The sequence below is a fragment of the Bombus bifarius genome, unplaced genomic scaffold (assembly GCF_011952205.1).
Source record: "Bombus bifarius isolate JDL3187 unplaced genomic scaffold, Bbif_JDL3187 scf7180000007987, whole genome shotgun sequence".
Classification (NCBI taxonomy): domain Eukaryota; kingdom Metazoa; phylum Arthropoda; class Insecta; order Hymenoptera; family Apidae; genus Bombus; species Bombus bifarius.
In genome coordinates this window covers 1,187,606-1,205,281 of record NW_022884369.1, presented here as the reverse complement: position 1 = coordinate 1,205,281, position 17,676 = coordinate 1,187,606, and the positions used below count along the sequence as shown (strand labels likewise).

Sequence of the window (17,676 nt, the reverse complement as noted above, 5' to 3'; positions counted from 1 at the left end):
TTATAACGCGTCCCATTTTCACTCGTGCCGCTGAAAAGCGTAAAATCTATGCAAAACGTAGTTCCATGCGTAATTGGAATTTTAATACCTAGTTACTTTACGAAAGTGTACAAACGATATGTAAAGTTAAATTAGAAGATGGTAAATCAAAATTAATTTCCTTGGATAATTAGGTTGTTCTTTGAAAAATGAAAAGGAATCACGAATCAAGTAAATAACAAAAAATTAATAAAACGTAATATTACCTCGCTTTAAAAACGTGAACTAGATTCCATGGTGCGTGTAACGTGATTTGAAAAATGTCAAAATCTTAGTTGTCTGATTATTTTAAATTTCAATATCCAGTTTCCTTATGAAAAAGTTGTAACAGCCGTCGTAAACGATACGTAAAACTAAATTAAAATACGGCAAAAGATAATCCAGCTAATAAGAGTGTAAACTAATTTCCTCGAAGAACAAATCTGCTTTATACAGACCAATAGCGATTCGAGTAAACACAAAACGAATAGGAACGAAATTACGATTCACGTTAGAAATATGAACGAAATTCCATCCATTCCATGTACAACGACTGTACAAAAGGACACAAGTGGGTCACGTGATCTAAAATAAAGAGAAAAAGAGTGACGCGGTTCCGTCGACGCTTGTTCGAGCAAACAGACTAGACGGTTCGCGCATGGTGACAGTGCTACTTCGGCTCACTATCAGGCGAAAGCACTATTCAATTTCCTGCTATCTCATCGGCCTGTGCACCCTTCCACGAGGGTTGGCTCTACCAGACTGCAGCCGAGGGATCGATGTGCCGGAACCCACCCCCGCGTTCTCGACAAGAGCACTCCGCGCCTCTCTGTAACACTTCCGTTTTAAATACGCGCCATATTCGTGTACCCCTTTTGTCCTACGCTGTCCAGGCGGACACGATTTTTCCATCCGAACGACTATTAAAGGCGGCGATTAATTTAGATTCGTAGCCACTTCTGCCGAGTTTCTTTAATAATATTTGAGCGGTGTTTGACCTCTCGAGAATGCTGGAACAGTAAATTTTGATAATAGGAGGAAATTACGGAAGTGACTTAGGTGCGAGTTCTTTAGCGTAGAAGGGAAATTTTTGAGCGAGAAGAATTCGGAATTTAAGAATCTTTTTGCCATTTTAGTTTTGATGCAGATATGTCGACGAAGTTGGTGCAATATCTGGAGCAGGGATGTTTATGCATTTATAGGAAATTGAAAGGTGGAAAGGTTTAAATAATATCGCGTATCCTCGCATCGATCAATTTTAATGCACCATCTTCAAAACTAGCGAAACCGTGGCTATTTCAACGTTATGCTTACAAGTCTAAATACTTCCATCCAGATACACTAAATCGTATCTGTTTTCCAGTTAACAGCTTTTCAAATCCCATAGATCTTTTCCATCGAGCGTTCCATTGACGTGTCATTCAAGCGAGCGATTTACGACGCGTTATCATCGTTCTAAATTTACTGTATAACAATACTTTGTTATCTATATTTTGCAAAAATGTTTATTTTCGCTTTTCTACGTATCTGTATTCGGCAGTCCAGCTAACCTTGTAAATACGTGCATTTTAACGGGCTGATCCCCGTATACAGATAAATAAATAAATATCTACGTAAAAATACATATAATATCAGACGTATTTAGTGCAATATTCAGAAAATGGAAGAATTATTTATTATTTCATTCTTTTAGTTGTATTCATAACAGCATGAATTTTCAGTTAACATGCAGAGTCTACCCATTTAATGAAACGAATGTTATCTTAGCGTTGACTTAGAACTTAAATAGTTTCTTAACATTTCTATTATCTTGCTAACATGTACACTCACCGTGAAAGACGAAGTAACTCGTTAAAGCTCTACATAAGCTTCTTTCTTATATTCGTACAAATATTTTTCGTGAATATTCGCATTCTACTGACAGCGTATCTAAAATAAGGATAATATTTTACATTTTATAATAACTCAAAAATATTCGCGCTCCTTTGACGTTCGGTTTGAAAATAAGGCGCATTAGTATACGAATCACGAGGATAAGAATTCCAAAGAGGAGTCTTCCGTTTTTCAAACGTCTGCTCCGAACAACTCTTTCCTTCTACCTGCGTCGTAAACCTCTGGGTCAAGATGATCCTGACACACATGTCGTCCATTGAATAAAAATCCTCCTGACCTACATACGATTTGACAATTGATTTTTTTACTGGGACAATGATTTCACAGGGTCGTTTAACTGGCGAAACGATATCTAGTTAAACAGAAGATTGAATAGACGTCTGTTGGCCTATTGCAAGCTCGGCACGTTGTTTCATTAACTTAGTAAAGAAATTTCGAACGATATGAAGCAACTGATGAGGAGCTTTTCGAATTACGGGCGTTTCTCGAGATATTTTTCCGATTGTCGCATTTTTATAATGTACGGACTTTACTATACACACCGGTAAATTACTATTGTTGTATTGCCATAATTCACTCAAGTACAAACAAGTTGATAAAAAAAAGGTATTTTTTTAGAAACGCGCTTTTTCGGTTTAATGTATTTCAAATTACAAAAGATACACATTTAAAGATATTCATGAGATTCAATGAATATTTCCCGTATAAAATAAAAATAGAAGAAATGTTATCTGCAAAATTTTTGTTGAAACCTGCTGTTGCAGTTATGTTGAAAAATGAGAAAAGTTAGGACATTGAAAATTTATTATCATTTTTGGATAAAAACAATGCTATAAAATTAGAAAGAATTATTACAAATTAAATTTTAACACATGACACATGTCTTCTGCTCGATAAATATTTTTGAAAACTCTTATATCCATTTTTATTGCGTTATAACTACTTAAATGTGCGTTTAATAAGATGCTGCACATATGTAATTACCTTTAATATTATAATGTAACGAGGAAACCAGCTATTCGAAAAAAAGGTGATCCAAAGTAATTTTTTTTTTTTTTTAAACTTCATTATTTTTTACTGAAATTAAAGTAGTCGTTTTTTTCTTTTGGCGTCATTTTATTCTATATTAAAAATGAAATTTGTACGGTATCGATTTTATAGGTTTTTCATAAATATCGCGATTTCATAAACGAATGAGGGTTCCAATTTTGAACATTTCAGAAGCAGGATTTTAGCAGATACGCCGGTATTCCAAATAGCTGCTCAATTTTAATCTTCAGCTAGTTTAATGGCGAGAATTAAAGAGAAGATCCTAGAATCGCGACACGCTCGATGCTTTTCATTATGTCACCATTTATGTATATCACACGCTTGGCGAATTTTATTGCATTTATTCCACGTTTCCTTATGAAAGACACATATAACAATTTACGAGTTGACACATAAATGGATTCCTTTGTTGTATTGCCAAGAGGAGACAGGATGTCACGATTGTTGGAAATGTTCGGAATACAGCGGATATGGAGGTTGAAACTTTGTCGGTGTATTTGGCGTAGGCACAATGAGGCTAATCAGCATTCTAAGCATCTCATTGACATGCAACGTCGACAAGCAACACAGTTTTAGGGGTCAATTACACCGACGTCGAGAAATTAACTCGCTGATTCACAAGGACTTCTATTGCTCTCTCGAACCATCAATGATAGAGAATAAACTACTACTTAATTCTATAGAGATCCAGAACATTGTATAACTCTAAATTTACATTTTGACCATTAAATTCCTCATTTTAATTTCTACAAATTCAGAAAATTATATAATTCTAAATGTACAGTGTTAAGATTATTCGGAAAAATTCCGCGTCTCAAATTTCATCGTTTAAAACTCTATGAATATTAGCATTCTCGATCACTAAAATCTCTTTTTGACATCAGACGTCCTTTTTTCTTCAGTGCTGACACTTAATCAGAGATCGTTTCTTGCGAACGCAGGCAAATTAAATGAAATCGGTTGCTATCGTCACCTGCGTTGTGACCATTTTTCCGAATTCTTCTCCAACCGATACCCCACGATGGGAAAATGTAAATTTCGCGGAATCATGGCGAATATCGAATTTTAATAATTCCTCGAACCGCGGAATGAAATTGCGGGGGCCAATGAGAGGAAAAAAGTAAATTACCATGGCCCTGTGAACGAATTTCAATAATAAAGAGAACGTAATATTCGACGACCTGGATCCACGGCTCGTATAGTCAATGATATCCTCGAGTTTCTTAAGCCTAGACGCGAGTCTAAGGATTCGAATCTCGCGTTTGATGCTCTTTATGAAAATGATTCAATAAAATCGACGAGTTTCTTTCCTTTCTGAGTAATACATATATTAAAATGATGTTGCTTCACTGTATCTTCGCTCGTTTTATTATCGAAGCACCTAATCAAAATTCTTCTCCAAATTAATGTTCCAATAAAATTTTCCAAGCAAAACTTTCGTAACAAGTGGTGTAATTTGTGGTTGTACGTAAGTTATATAACAACCCGGGTTGCTTTCCGATATTACAAAGACAAAAGCACACGTGTGGCCCATCCGAGAAATTTATATTGAAACGCAAAGTTAGCCCTGACTCAATTAGATACGTATGAATGAACATTGTATTTAATTATCCCTGGGAAAGAAAAATCAGTGTAGACTAGGCGTTGATGGAGCGCGTAAGTAGAATCAGACGTTTCCATCAGACCAGACGTAGTACAACTTATTCATCGAATTTTCTACAAGTTTCTGGCAGTAATTAAATTTTACCATTATTCTTTCATAAAAAACGAAATGCTCTAGAATATCAATGACTAAGAACGTTCTATTTCGCAACACATTTAAAGAAATTAATCCAGATATATCTATTATTCTAAAAAAAATATGGTTGCAAAATAAGTAATAAAAGTTTCGAGATCTCTTCGGTACTGTTTTTCTACTGTTGGCATTGCTCAACTTTCGTTTTGAAAAGATGATTATTATCCATAAAAATTTACAAAAATTTCATCGACAGATTCGTTAGAATCATTCGATAATAAAAGAAATGCAAAATTATTCTGAAAATTATTGAAAGCAGCTCAGGCATAGCCAAGTTAAAACGATCTTGCAAAAGATCTAACTCACCAACATACAGAATCTTTTACATACACGCACGCACCCAATCGGCAGTACAAAACTCTTAACAAGCAAAAAATACCAAAGAGGAAACAATATCTGTTTCAGTCGAGAGAGGAATCACTCGATCGGGGATTAATTCGTACGTCAGCTTCGACGGATCCCGGACACGCTGTTGACGCACCGACGCTGCGCGCTTTATCAAACGCTGAGAAACGGCGAATGTCAACGCGCGATTGTCAACTGGTCGAAGTTGGATTATCAGCTGGTCCCATCGCGGGACCGGTTTTCGGATTAGAGTGGCCGACGAAACTTCGTATCACGTTGCGGCGTATCGATCGTTTCGACGGGGCGGGACACGAAAGGAAATATCGATGGTCCGGAAAATCCGTCACCGATCGAGACACAGTCTAGTTCGATTCTAGCTCGAGTCCATGCTCGTTTACCCAGAGCCACGCCACTGCAAACTAATCGAATACGGGTTGATCGTTGCGCGCGTTTCCTCATTGAAATAATCCCTCGAAAAGATACAAAAGAAGGCTGCAAAGTTACACAAAACTCGGCCCGCACCAACTGTTTACTTTACGATCGATACATCGATTGTACCAAGTTACATAATAAACGCAACAAATAGTTTTTGAGGCAATAAAAAGCTTAGAAACTCGTGGACGAAATAGCATGTATATAATCCGTAAGACAACTCACTTGGAAGATCGTAATGTTCATAAATCATAAAATACGTAAAATTCGCAGAGCCCATTAGACTGCTTCTACCTCGAACAAGGCCAATACCACTCTCGCCTATCGCGTTATTTAAAATGCAAAGTGACCAGAAGCTAGATTAATCAATCTCGCGAATTGAAAACTATGGAACAATCTTAAATTTACCTCGAAACGTAGTATCCATTATGTATGCTATCTTATTGAAATTAGTGAATTTATAGAAACAAACCAGTTGTTTCTTGAGAACTGAACATCAACCGCGCACTTGTGTAATAGAATTGAGAAGCTGAGAAAAGGTAGAGCTGATTACTTAAGCTTGCGAGAGGCTCATTTATCGTTGGTGCTTTCGTGAAAGTTAAGAAGATGGTACGCAGTCGTACATGATTTCCCAGACGCTTTACACTTACCTGAAAATGTAATTTCGTCCATTTGTGTAATGGATCGTAGTGGATCCTGGGGAAATACCTGCGATCGAGAGGCTGCGAGTCTCGTCAAAGCGACCAATAAATGCCAACCACAGGAACGCGTACGAACGGAACACAAGCAGAGCAAGTGAAGGGCTAAGATTCCCAAAAGACGCTTCAGAATCTCATTGTCTGATAATTGGCGTATCTCCGCAGCGAAATCTCGAAACAACGAGGGCCTTGGAAGGGCTCCACGTCCCCACGGAGCTTTTTTCTCTCTCCTTTCTTCTCTTCGTGCCTCGATCCCTTCTCATTTTTGTCGTCGACGACAGCCGTCGACAGGAATCCGTGCGTTTTGAAAAATTAATCTCGTTACTACGCTTGACACGATGCTCGTTTTTTATGACGATTTTTATGAGACATCGTTATATTATTTTGAAATAATGAGCGGAGTGGGCGGCTAGACGGTTATCGTTTCCATGAAATTTGATATTAAAGCTGAATCGTAAAATTTGATGACACAACTGTTCATAGAATTGTTGGTTGGAACAATATGCTGCGCGTAATATCCTTGCGCGTTGCCTAATCCATTCGTTGGGTAAGCGTACAAATTTCTAATGTTTATGTCACAAGTGACATAATTCGAACAAATTTTGCAGGTAAAACGGGAACTTTTTAGAAGCTTACAAAAAATTATTTACTGAACGGAGGGGAATAGCCTCTTTGAAACATTGACCAAATACTATTGCTGTAATTATCCAGTTTTTAAATTCTCCTTTGATGGTTTTGATGTTTTTCTAACAAAGGACTGAATTATTTCGAGTTGTGGCACTTTTGAAATAGATGAAAATAAAAAGAAATCGCACGATATTGCTATACTACAATTACTATTACTTTCAGTTCGTGTTTAATCCACTTGTGAAAACACTCACGACAGAGGAACTAACTTCCTAAAAATATTATTCCAGCATTAATCTCGTACTGAATCAAAGTCACGAAAATAAACATAAATGGACGTGGCGCGTTCTCCACGCTCAATTCTAAGACCATTTCTTACCAAAACGAGCGAAAAGAGCAAGCTCGGGGTTCGTAAATCATTTATCAAACGATGCACGCAATACCTGTTGAACGTTTCAACGGATGGAGCGCATCGTTTGACTCGATTCGGTTATTTTAATGCGATTCTTTTTAATGCGAAACTCGACAGGAGCAACAAAATAGACGAGCTAACGAGAGTCTCTTATCCCTGTGAAGGGTCTCAGACGTTAAATCCGGCGCTACGTGCTCGATAAACGAATTCTCCAATTTTAATATTAAAATCCATTCAATCTCTCGCTGTGCAATATTCCCCTTTTGCCTGGCCAACACAGTCCCACAGTTTAAATAATCGATCAAACTGCGCGTGTATTTTAACCTACTTCAATTATTCATCCGACAGTTAATTAGGCCCAAGCCCGGCTCGTTACTGCATTCGCCAGTTGTAGTCCAAATTTTCGAGTACATGTTACCAACACTTCGTGTACGTTTGCACGATGAAATTGATGTCTGCTATTACGTAATCGTTGATGTAAATTCGTTATTTCATTGTTTGGATTATATACTTCTATTATTCTGACTGCAAAAACACTAGTACTTGTCAAAATGATGAATTACAAACTTACAGTACTTATGGCAAATTTGAGTTTTAGTATTATTGAGGTAGGGATCTGTGATTAAATTGTGGATTCTCTTATGCAGATCCATGTTTTTGTCCAGTGCACAACTAAGGAAATAGAATGTAAGGAAAGATCTAAATATTACAGAGATTTAAATTAAATTAAATTCTGTAATCATGTCATATGTATGTCATATTAAATGAATAGACGCACAAATTCGCAGATTAGCAATAACGTGTAATTAATTATCTACGTTATATTAATTTAATTGTAATTGTTTATGTATAATCTGTTTAGATTACAGGTTGGTAATTCTAGCGTTAACGCGACAAGTACTTGCAACGTATGGGTCAGTTCTCTCGGACAAGCAATTCTTTGTTCAACGTTCCATTAGATGACCACTATGGGATGATAGATTCTGTTACTTTTTACACCTTCGTGATTCTTTAAGAATATTTGTAGAACGAAAATTAAATTCCTGGCCCCAAGTATAAATCACATTACAATTTCATAAGATGATCGATCTCTTAAACTCTTGCCACAGTAGCTACTTAAGTCACTGTAACTTCTTCATTATTGTAACATCATGTCAGCCGACGTAATATTGAAACATTATGTGTAATTTATATTTGAAAGTGAAACTAGAATTCAATCTAAATTTTATTACGAATAGAAACTGTTTTAATTAAATCGGATCTGTAATCTATGTTACTGACAGATTAAAATAAAATACGCTGCAACCAAATGAAATTCCTTGTGTTTCACAAAACTACCATTCTTCGTTTGTTAAAATACCTTGTATACTATTTAGAAACTGAATAATTCAAGTTCTATCATTTTCTTCGCTCCATCTTCGTCTCTCTTCATTCAATTTAAGATACTCATTGCCGGTCATTATTTTGTAGTGACCCGAATAACTTCATTTAAAGGATAATATTTTGAAAAATGAAGAAATGCTCGACGTTTTGATTAAAGAAATGCAGAAAAATCAGTCCATTAACTTACTTATGTCTGACAAATTCGTTTTCATTTTACTTAACTTCGCATTCCCCTAAAATCATTTTTGAATTGTTATGTAAACAAAATTACAATTATTCAAATCGAGCTTTACTGTGAGTCAGATCTATAATCCATAATTTAGAGCTTCTACTAAATCAAAAGCATAATCCAAAGATTAGAATAAAATACGCTATAAACAAACAGAATTTCTCCTTTCCCACAAAAATTCTCCTATCAATTTATTTGCTGGTGTTCGATAAATAAGTTCCTATTTCACTTAATAATTCCACATTCCCCTAAAATCATTTTTAAATTGCTATATAATCAAAATTACAATTATTCATTACAATAATTTAAAGGTTGGAATAAGATTTGGTATAAACAAGTAGAGTTTCCCCTTCTTCGTAAAAATCATTGATGTCTGACAAATATGCTCCTATTTCACTAGACTTCTGCTAAAATCACGGGAGCCTTAGCATCGGATAAAGACGTTCGGGCATTTACATGCAAATACCGATTTCATCATTCTCCAGCGGGCTCCCGGAGCTTGTTTACCCATTTATATCGTTGAGTAGACTCTATCGATTCGGAGCATCGACGTCCGTATTCGGCTAACGGCGAGTCACAGCCGCGATTTGCATACGATTAGGCATATAGAGCGCATCCAAATAGAGGGTGAGAGAATATGTGGCAGCGATTTCTCGATCTTATCACGGTTGCTTCCATTTTCCTCGTCCTTTTTCATCCGGCTTTCCCAGTTCCGTGAACACAAATCCGACCCGAGAATCCGTCGGCGATAGGTGTATAGAGGTTCACCACCGTTGTACCGGCACATCCTGCAAATCCTTCGAGCCCCGAAGCTGTATACGAGGAACTACAATGGACAGCCTTACCGTGGAATACGCTGAAAAATCCGCATCGACCCACATAGTTGAGAAGACGACGGGTTTGAGCTTAATTGACGTCGATATCGTGCCATCGACTGAGATTTCAAGATATTTTTATGTTTGAAGAGTTGCAAGGAATTGAATATTCGATTGATAAAATTTGGACTTGAAGAGGCGAAAAGTAGAATAAGTGTATTTTCTTCTAGAAATGAGATAAGCATAGGAAGTGATACACAGGATTTGTTCTTATCTAGAAGAGAAATGCTTCCTTCATGACAGTAATGATATTTATTGTTCAAAACTACACAGAGATTCTTCTATTTCGATTCTATTTATATTCTCCAATTTAAAAATTCCAACACTTGTACTAATAGAAATTCAATTGACGACGAAATTGAAAGAAACGAATAGAGGAAGAGCGTTTGAGTAACGATAAATATTAGCATCTAAAAATATGTAACAAATTTATCTATCTGATTAAAAGAACTTTACATAAGGCATGGTATCCAGATCCTGAAATTAGTGATAGAAACTACCGGAAAAAATGACGATAGCTCGGAAAACAATGGCAAAAAATTCGTGGAGACAGATACCAATGTTTTGTTATAGTGGCAAGTGAAACGCTGTTAAGTAGCTTGATTACTATTCGGCGGACCATTGTCAAGAAGGTCGACCCACGCTCTTGTCAATGCCTAACACAGCAGCAGCCGAAACGTCAAGAGAGAACCGCTCGTAGAGCAAATAAACTTTCGAGCATCGCTGATGGGAAATTACAAGGGGGAGCTCGAGTGGGATCCTCGTTCTCCTTATGTCGGGGATATTAACTGAATTACTACTTGCTCTCGGAAGAAGCAATCACTGCTGTTTACTTGCTCCGAATTGCTGCTTGCTTCTGAGAAGAAACAATCGTGTTTAGAGTTTAATTACAACGAGTCATTGCGACCAGTACGATTACTATTTACCGAATAGAAAGATTACTATTTATGTTTATAGGGTTTGCAAGAAAACTCATTAGCTTAGACATGCCTGCTGCAGAAGCATAATAGCAATGAAATTTTATATTGAAATTAATTTTATTTTTCCATTTGGATGTTCGGAATAATAAATGAGCAATAAACTTAGTTTTAAACGTGTCAAATTTGAAAGCTACACAGGAAAAATAAAAGTTCGAATATGGGAAATGTGGCGTTATTTTAAAACCTGTAAAAAAAAAAAAAGAAAAAGAAATTCAAACATTTATAAAATTAAACAAGCTTATTAAACAAGACTCATAGAGTGTCTTTAAAATATTCCAACATTCTAACTAACTGAGATTGGTGTCGCGCAGCGTATCATAGACAACGTTATTTCACGATGTTCGAAATAAATCTCTCAAAATTCCAGTATAAAGTCACCGACGGCGGAAAAAGCATAAATTCAAAAGAAAACGCGAAGCTGTCCCATCGATGACTGACGATTTCGTAGGAGAGGAGGACGCCGTCGTGGCAGATAGAAAATAAAGCCGACGCTTTCCGGCGCAGCATCATAAATCAACGGCGGACCGTTCGCCGGTCATAAATCAGGCTACAACTTTTCATATTTATTTCACGGTCCACGCTGATCGGTCATGCGTGGACATCGTGACACGTGGACCGGTCTCCGCTTCCTGACAGCCTATTTTCGAGCGAATATCGCGGGAATTTGCATCAGTGACGCGGCCCGGCGTAAAGGAGAGCAAACAAACGACCCGTGAGCTTATTTGTTTTTTATTTCGGCCGGACAAAATTCCCGCTTCCACGTTTCTGTATCGATGCTCTTTCGTGAGCCCCGTTCAATTTCAATTTCGAAATCTCTGACGAGTGACGAACGACGATTCGGTCTTAATTTCCTTGCCTGTCGGGATTGATATTTGCTAGATTTTAGAGATCATTGTTGTGAGATACGAGACCCATACTTTAAAAAAGTGCAACGATGACAGAGACAACAATTTGAAATTTAAATAAAGAAGCTGAGAGAAGAATATGAGCTCCATTCACCGGAACGAAACGTAAAGCATAATTAATGAGATTTTTATGTCCAATTATAAATTTATATAAAAATAATTGAATACTTTTTAATAATTTTACTTCGTTTGCTTCAAGTATAAAGGGCGATTATTGCATCGTTTTTATATCACTTTGAAATTATATGGGAAAAGATTAAAAGAGAACTTAAGAATACAATTTTCTCTGGATCCTGTATATTGTAATTTAAAAGTGTTTCAACCCGCAAAGATCCAGCGCTTCGAAGTTAAGTTCCACGGACAGTATCGATTCCCTTCTTGTAAAATATGGCACGGCGTTGTCTTACACGCTCGTAGACACGGAGCTTAGCAGTGTCGCGCTGCAAGAAACGACGGGGAAAAAATTTTACGAGATCGAGCCACCCGCGGGAGCCATAATTTTTACGCGATCGATCCCCCATATTTCTTTAATCCGAACCATAACCACGATATGACTTTACGCGGACATTTCACACGCAACGATGCGACAAAAGGAATCTAAGTGACGTACAAGACAATTTCTTTTCCATTATCTTCAAATGAATATTAAGGAAATCCTAGGACTATAAGAATAGTCGTTTATTTACGTGAGATCCGATTATATTGCTTTTAAAAATTGAAATTACCAAGAATCATTTCTTATCTGGCTTCGTTAAGCTTGCCTCTCTAATTACTGATGCTATTGTTATTCTGAAACTTTCCCTGGAATTAGAATAAATGTCTGTTTAATCAAGGCACAATTCTAACTGCAGCAATTACGAAATTCTACGAACAGCGTGGATCTTTTTCAAGAGGTGTTCGATTGGCATCACGAAAGAAGTCTGCGTGGGAAGCCTCGTCCTCGCCTCCTTTGAGTCGAAACAGAGGAAAGAAGCTATTGTTCACTTCTACGAGAACGAATTTCAAGTCTCGAGTTTCCTAAGGCGAACTTCTTAGTACAATCTTTTTTTTTAAGAAATTAATATAAAATTCGAGATACCACTTCGTAGAAAGTCAAGATTCACAGATCGTCAAACGTTCAAAGTTACAAGGCTACAGATTTCTTTCTTACAATCTTAGAATGTTGCGTTGGATAAGATAATCGAATGATTCGAACTTCCTAGAATTTACTTGCGAACTTAAATTTGCTTTAATATCGAACCTGTTACTATATTTTCCAGAAAAACGTATTAATTCGAATAATTTGTAAATGAATTCCATTAGTAACTAATTCGTTTGTGCAAGACTGTTCTGCATACCATAAAGAAGATCGTCACCTGTTTACGTCACTAAGACGCAGTGCTATAGGTCAAGCAAGTAGTAGAAATTTATTTCGCCGTAACAATAGGGTGAAACTCGTTCGTGAAGAGAGATAGAAATGTTCAGCGTAGATTGTCGAATGCATTAGTAATCTAGGCGGTCGAGGACGAGAAGAAAGGGACATCCGATACATTTGATCGAGCTCGTAAAAGGGCACATCCCTCAAATAGTCCTCAATATCCGTTGCTCGTATCTCGACCCGCCATTTTATAATGCAGCCCACATACTGTCGCACGGCGTTTCAGCCTTGATTTCAGGTTTCTTTCACTTTTTTTTTTTGTATTAAATGGTCGCCAATGGGAGGGCAAAAACGTGCCCTTTTTCGTTTCTTTGCGCATGGCTATCCTTGACCCTTCGGCTATTATGAGAATCCAGTTTCTTTCCCCCAGAGCTTTTATCAACAAGTGTGGGAGAGTATAACGTTATCCAGGAAACATGAATCGACATAAATTATTTTTAAAAATCGTCTAGAAATTCTGAGCCATTCAGCTGTGTCGGTGAAATATAGAAAAAATTTCGTGATTCCATAAAGAATTACTTAAGAGATTATTTAATTAATTAAAGAGCTCAGCTGGAACTACTCAGTTCGAGTGCATTTTTTCTGGAAACGAGATAAGCGCATAAGACCTTTATTTATCTGGAGGATCTTTTTAATGAATTTCTAAATCTTTATGAGTAGAAACGGTGATATGTTTAAACGTATAAAAATAGATTTCTCCTAACAAACTTCTCTACTAGAATTCAATCTCGCTCCTAGTTACCTTAGATATAAAAACTTCCATGATAATACCACTTCTCTATCGAATCTTTCCACCTAACACGAAAGTGGACACGTGTGAAGCACAGTGCGAAGAAGCTCGAATTAATTCCGAGGAACTCGAATTGTCGCTCGCAGGCTTTCGTAAAAAAAAAAGTGGCAAGTTCTTACTCGAGCAATTTCCCTTAACTTCAACTTCTTACTTAAAAGAAGTTGGCCAGATGGTGAGCTTTAGCCGGAGGAAGTGCGACTAGGGGAGTAACATTTGCAGTCGTAACTCGATTAAAGGAAAAAAGACAGAGTTACAGGAACGAAGCATAGAACTCTTCCCTTTCTTTCGTTGCTCGACTCTCCGAGGAAAATTTATCTTACGGATAAATTTCTCTTGCAGCTTTCGGATTAGAACTATTAATATTCGCGGAACTGAGTTCCCTACTTTTAATTTAACTTGCAAGATCGACGAGCTTCGTGAGGATGTTGAAACAAGTCGACTCGTCATGCCAATGTTTCCAGCACCGTCTTCTGCGTCTGACGTTCTCGTCATTCCGTTTGATTACATTCCTGAAAAGAGTAACGCCATGGCTCCTTGGCGTTCCACGCTCCTAATATTCGCCGGTATTACATGGCACGCAGATAGTTATGTAATTTTGCACGGACCAAAGTTGGCAGTGAGATTGTACTTTAACATCGTTTGATGCTCTTTTTTCTGTGCCGTTGAAATAAACGATTCTGCGTTACTTGTACGATAACGCCCCTTCCTCCATCCTGCCCCTTTCATTGCCAGATGATAGGATTCCTTGTAAATTTCTTAAGCTTTCTACTGCCAGCCGCAAATACGTGATATATGCGAAGAATATCCTGGCCATTTTGATATGTACGTTTTATAAATACAAACGTAAACAAATGGCACCTATGTGTCGCGTAAGCATTAAGGGCGGATGTATCAGTCAGGTGGCAACAAAAGGACTAAGGAGGGCTGTAGTTCTCGAATTCTTAGGTTCTGTCCTGCTTTCATTTTAAGAAACAAAAGGACCTTTCACCTTCTACATGTGCACAATATCATACTTTGGCAAGTTGTTTATTATCGTTTGTGCCGTTAACTACTATTTTTAATTTTGTTAAATGTAATTAATCTTTTTTTTATTGGAGTATATTATCTTTGTAAAAACGTCAAGAAATGTACGTTTCAATTATTATTTGATTACAAGCTTACGAAATTCGAAAACTTGAGAACATAAGAACGTACAGAGTGTACATAATATGAAAAAATGCATGAAACATCGAAAGCAATTCTACAAAGTAAGAAGTTATATTAATTGCTACAAAACAAAATTTTCCCATAGTCTGAAAACATTCGAATCTCAAAGGGTTCGTGTTTCAGGAAAACATTTAATGGATTTTTTGAAACGAAAAATTACGGATATCAGTAATTATTCCCTCATATTTTCCTTAAACTTAGAAAATGTCTCAAGTAGTGAAAAATACAATTGGATCGAGAAAGTCGAGTTACAAAGGTTGAAACGTTTTATGGTAATCTGTAGGTTTACATTGTAACATGATCTGTTATAATGTTTGCGTAAATGTTATCGGGGATAATATCCTCTCTATTGTCCCACTAGCCATCAGATGAAACACAATTTGCATGGAACCAGATCTCCAAAATCTGCATTCTATGGTAATCTCCGTTCGCCGTGTATCAGTGGTTGAGAATTAATTAATAGACGAAACTGGCAGGCTCGTGGACGTTCGTATGTTTGCCTTGTTACTGAAAGATTACGCGTCGAGCCATGCTTCGAATGCAATAATAAGATTAGCTTCTGTACGAGAACGCGTGTTTCTCACACTGAATTGATAAGAACGATCGCTCGAAAAAGTAGAATACATCAATTTCAACTCAAACGAGTTCGATTATCAACGTACATCTTTCGAAAGTTAAGAGTTTCTCGATGAACACAGTTCTATTACGAGCAAAATAGGAATGTGAAATAATAACGTGCAAGAAAGATTAAAATACGATTGTAAATAATTTTGAATGATATATCAAAGTAACGAGATACCCTTTGGACGTAGAAAATCGTTTCAAAAATGTTCAACTTGGAACATTAGCCAACACTGTTACGGTGTAACGACATTTCCGTATCTGTAGCTCGTAGAGAATTGCTTAGTGAAACGTAGTCGCAGAAAATATTTCAGACCGATGGTGGAAAAGAGTAGAAAACGATAAAACTGATCTTTTGAAGAGTAAATAGTCGCTTCAGATGCACTATGTAACTCTACTTCTAATATTTAGGATTACATATTTTCTATCATTAAACAGTAATTAAGTCTAAATTATAAGCAAAGTATAGAATTATTAGTTTCTTTCGATTATTGCATACAAAATTAGATACCATTTAAAAGAACAATTCGTTTAGCTTGGTTTAATTGGAAACTACTCGATTTTCTCTTTGTCGATTCAGAAGTAACTTAGAGGTCTGGACGGTGAATTTCGCTAATTGTCATTGGTTTTCAATGGTTTCCCCGGTACCAAACAATGCTGGCCACGGAAAGTCGAAACCTGGCAAGCTACTAAACGTTGTGGCCTGTTAATCTGCAGAACGTTACCTCTTTTAACTAGAGGTTCGCAGCTTCGTGAATCCTTATAAAGGAAGCATCCCCTATTTTCGTCCCTTTGAGATCGCTCTCAAACATCTACTATAAATATTATACCACCCCAAACGAGATTAATTCACAAGCCAACTAACGAAAAAGACACGGGCAAGCTTTATAAATATTTAATAAAATTGAAAGATAGAAAAATAATAAAAGCTTACGAGTTTGTCGAAGACGATGGCTGATTCTCGATCTTCAGGAACGGTCTCTTAAAGGTGCTAACGATCAGGATTCTCAGCTGCGAGTCGCAGAGGCAGCGTCGTCAGCGCGCCACTTGAAAAAATGTCTCGTCCCGCCGAGCGGATTTTCATCTTAGATTTCTGCCGCGAAAGGAACGCTGACGCGTCGATCAGCAAAATAATCGTGCAGCTTCTCGTTCCATCTCTTTTACTGCGCGTAAGCTCGATCTTCATCGAATACGAACCCTTCGCATCCTATTCCGCGTTTTCATTCGATCCTCCCGGTGCCAGGCGTTCTTCTTCCAAACCTTACGACGTCCAACGTTTCCTCGATGCAGATACGAATACTTAATTTCAAATAATACGAACCTATTATCACGTTCGAGATTCTTCCTCTATTCTTCTTTCTCTACAAACTCGTGCAACTTCAAGCTTCTATCTTCTTGTATCTTTTCTTGTTCCTGCCCGATCTACGCTCTTCTCGATCCGTTTAAATGATCGATTGATTATTTATGAATCTTCAAATTGCAGATCACTGGATTTCGTCGATGTACCCTCTTGAAACCGCTCGAAATCGCTCGACCTGGCACCAGGGTGATAAAGGGACACTATCCGATTCTCGCAGGTCGCGTAAAATCGAGGATCGTTCTCGTTCGGGGCACACGTGGAGCGAACGTGCGTACTACATGCGTGGGTGGTAGCGTACTACTGAGTTTCACGCTCGCGAAAAGCCAATCTCGACTCACCCCCACCTGAGCCGCATCTGAGCGCCCTTCCAGCCCCTAGCTCGTCTTCGTCCCCTCTTGGCCGCTCCCGAGCTAACCCTCTCCTCAAAACGAGTTTGCGCCCCTGCCAGACTTTGCGTCTCCCTCTTTCACTTTCCCACTTTGCTTCTATTTCTTCCCTTCCCCATCACCACTCGATCTGACCGCAGACAATGACACGATCACGATGCCGCGGCTGCCGAACAGGGCTAATGTAGCTTCCGATGTTCCTTTCGGTATCGCGAAGCTAAGAGACGATCCAAGCGTTCCTTTTCACGATCGAT

The 17,676-nt window shown here is 37.7% G+C and overlaps 1 protein-coding gene across 1 annotated transcript in view; it reads right to left on the bottom strand.

The window, feature by feature from the left end:
* Positions 1-17,395, bottom strand: part of LOC117205164 — a 39,786-nt gene extending 22,391 nt beyond the window's left edge. The window contains exon 1 of the mRNA XM_033443307.1: positions 16,611-17,395. The gene's annotated coding sequence lies outside the window, so the exon portion shown is untranslated. The remainder of the gene's footprint in view (positions 1-16,610) is intronic.
* Positions 17,396-17,676: the final 281 nt, after the last annotated feature.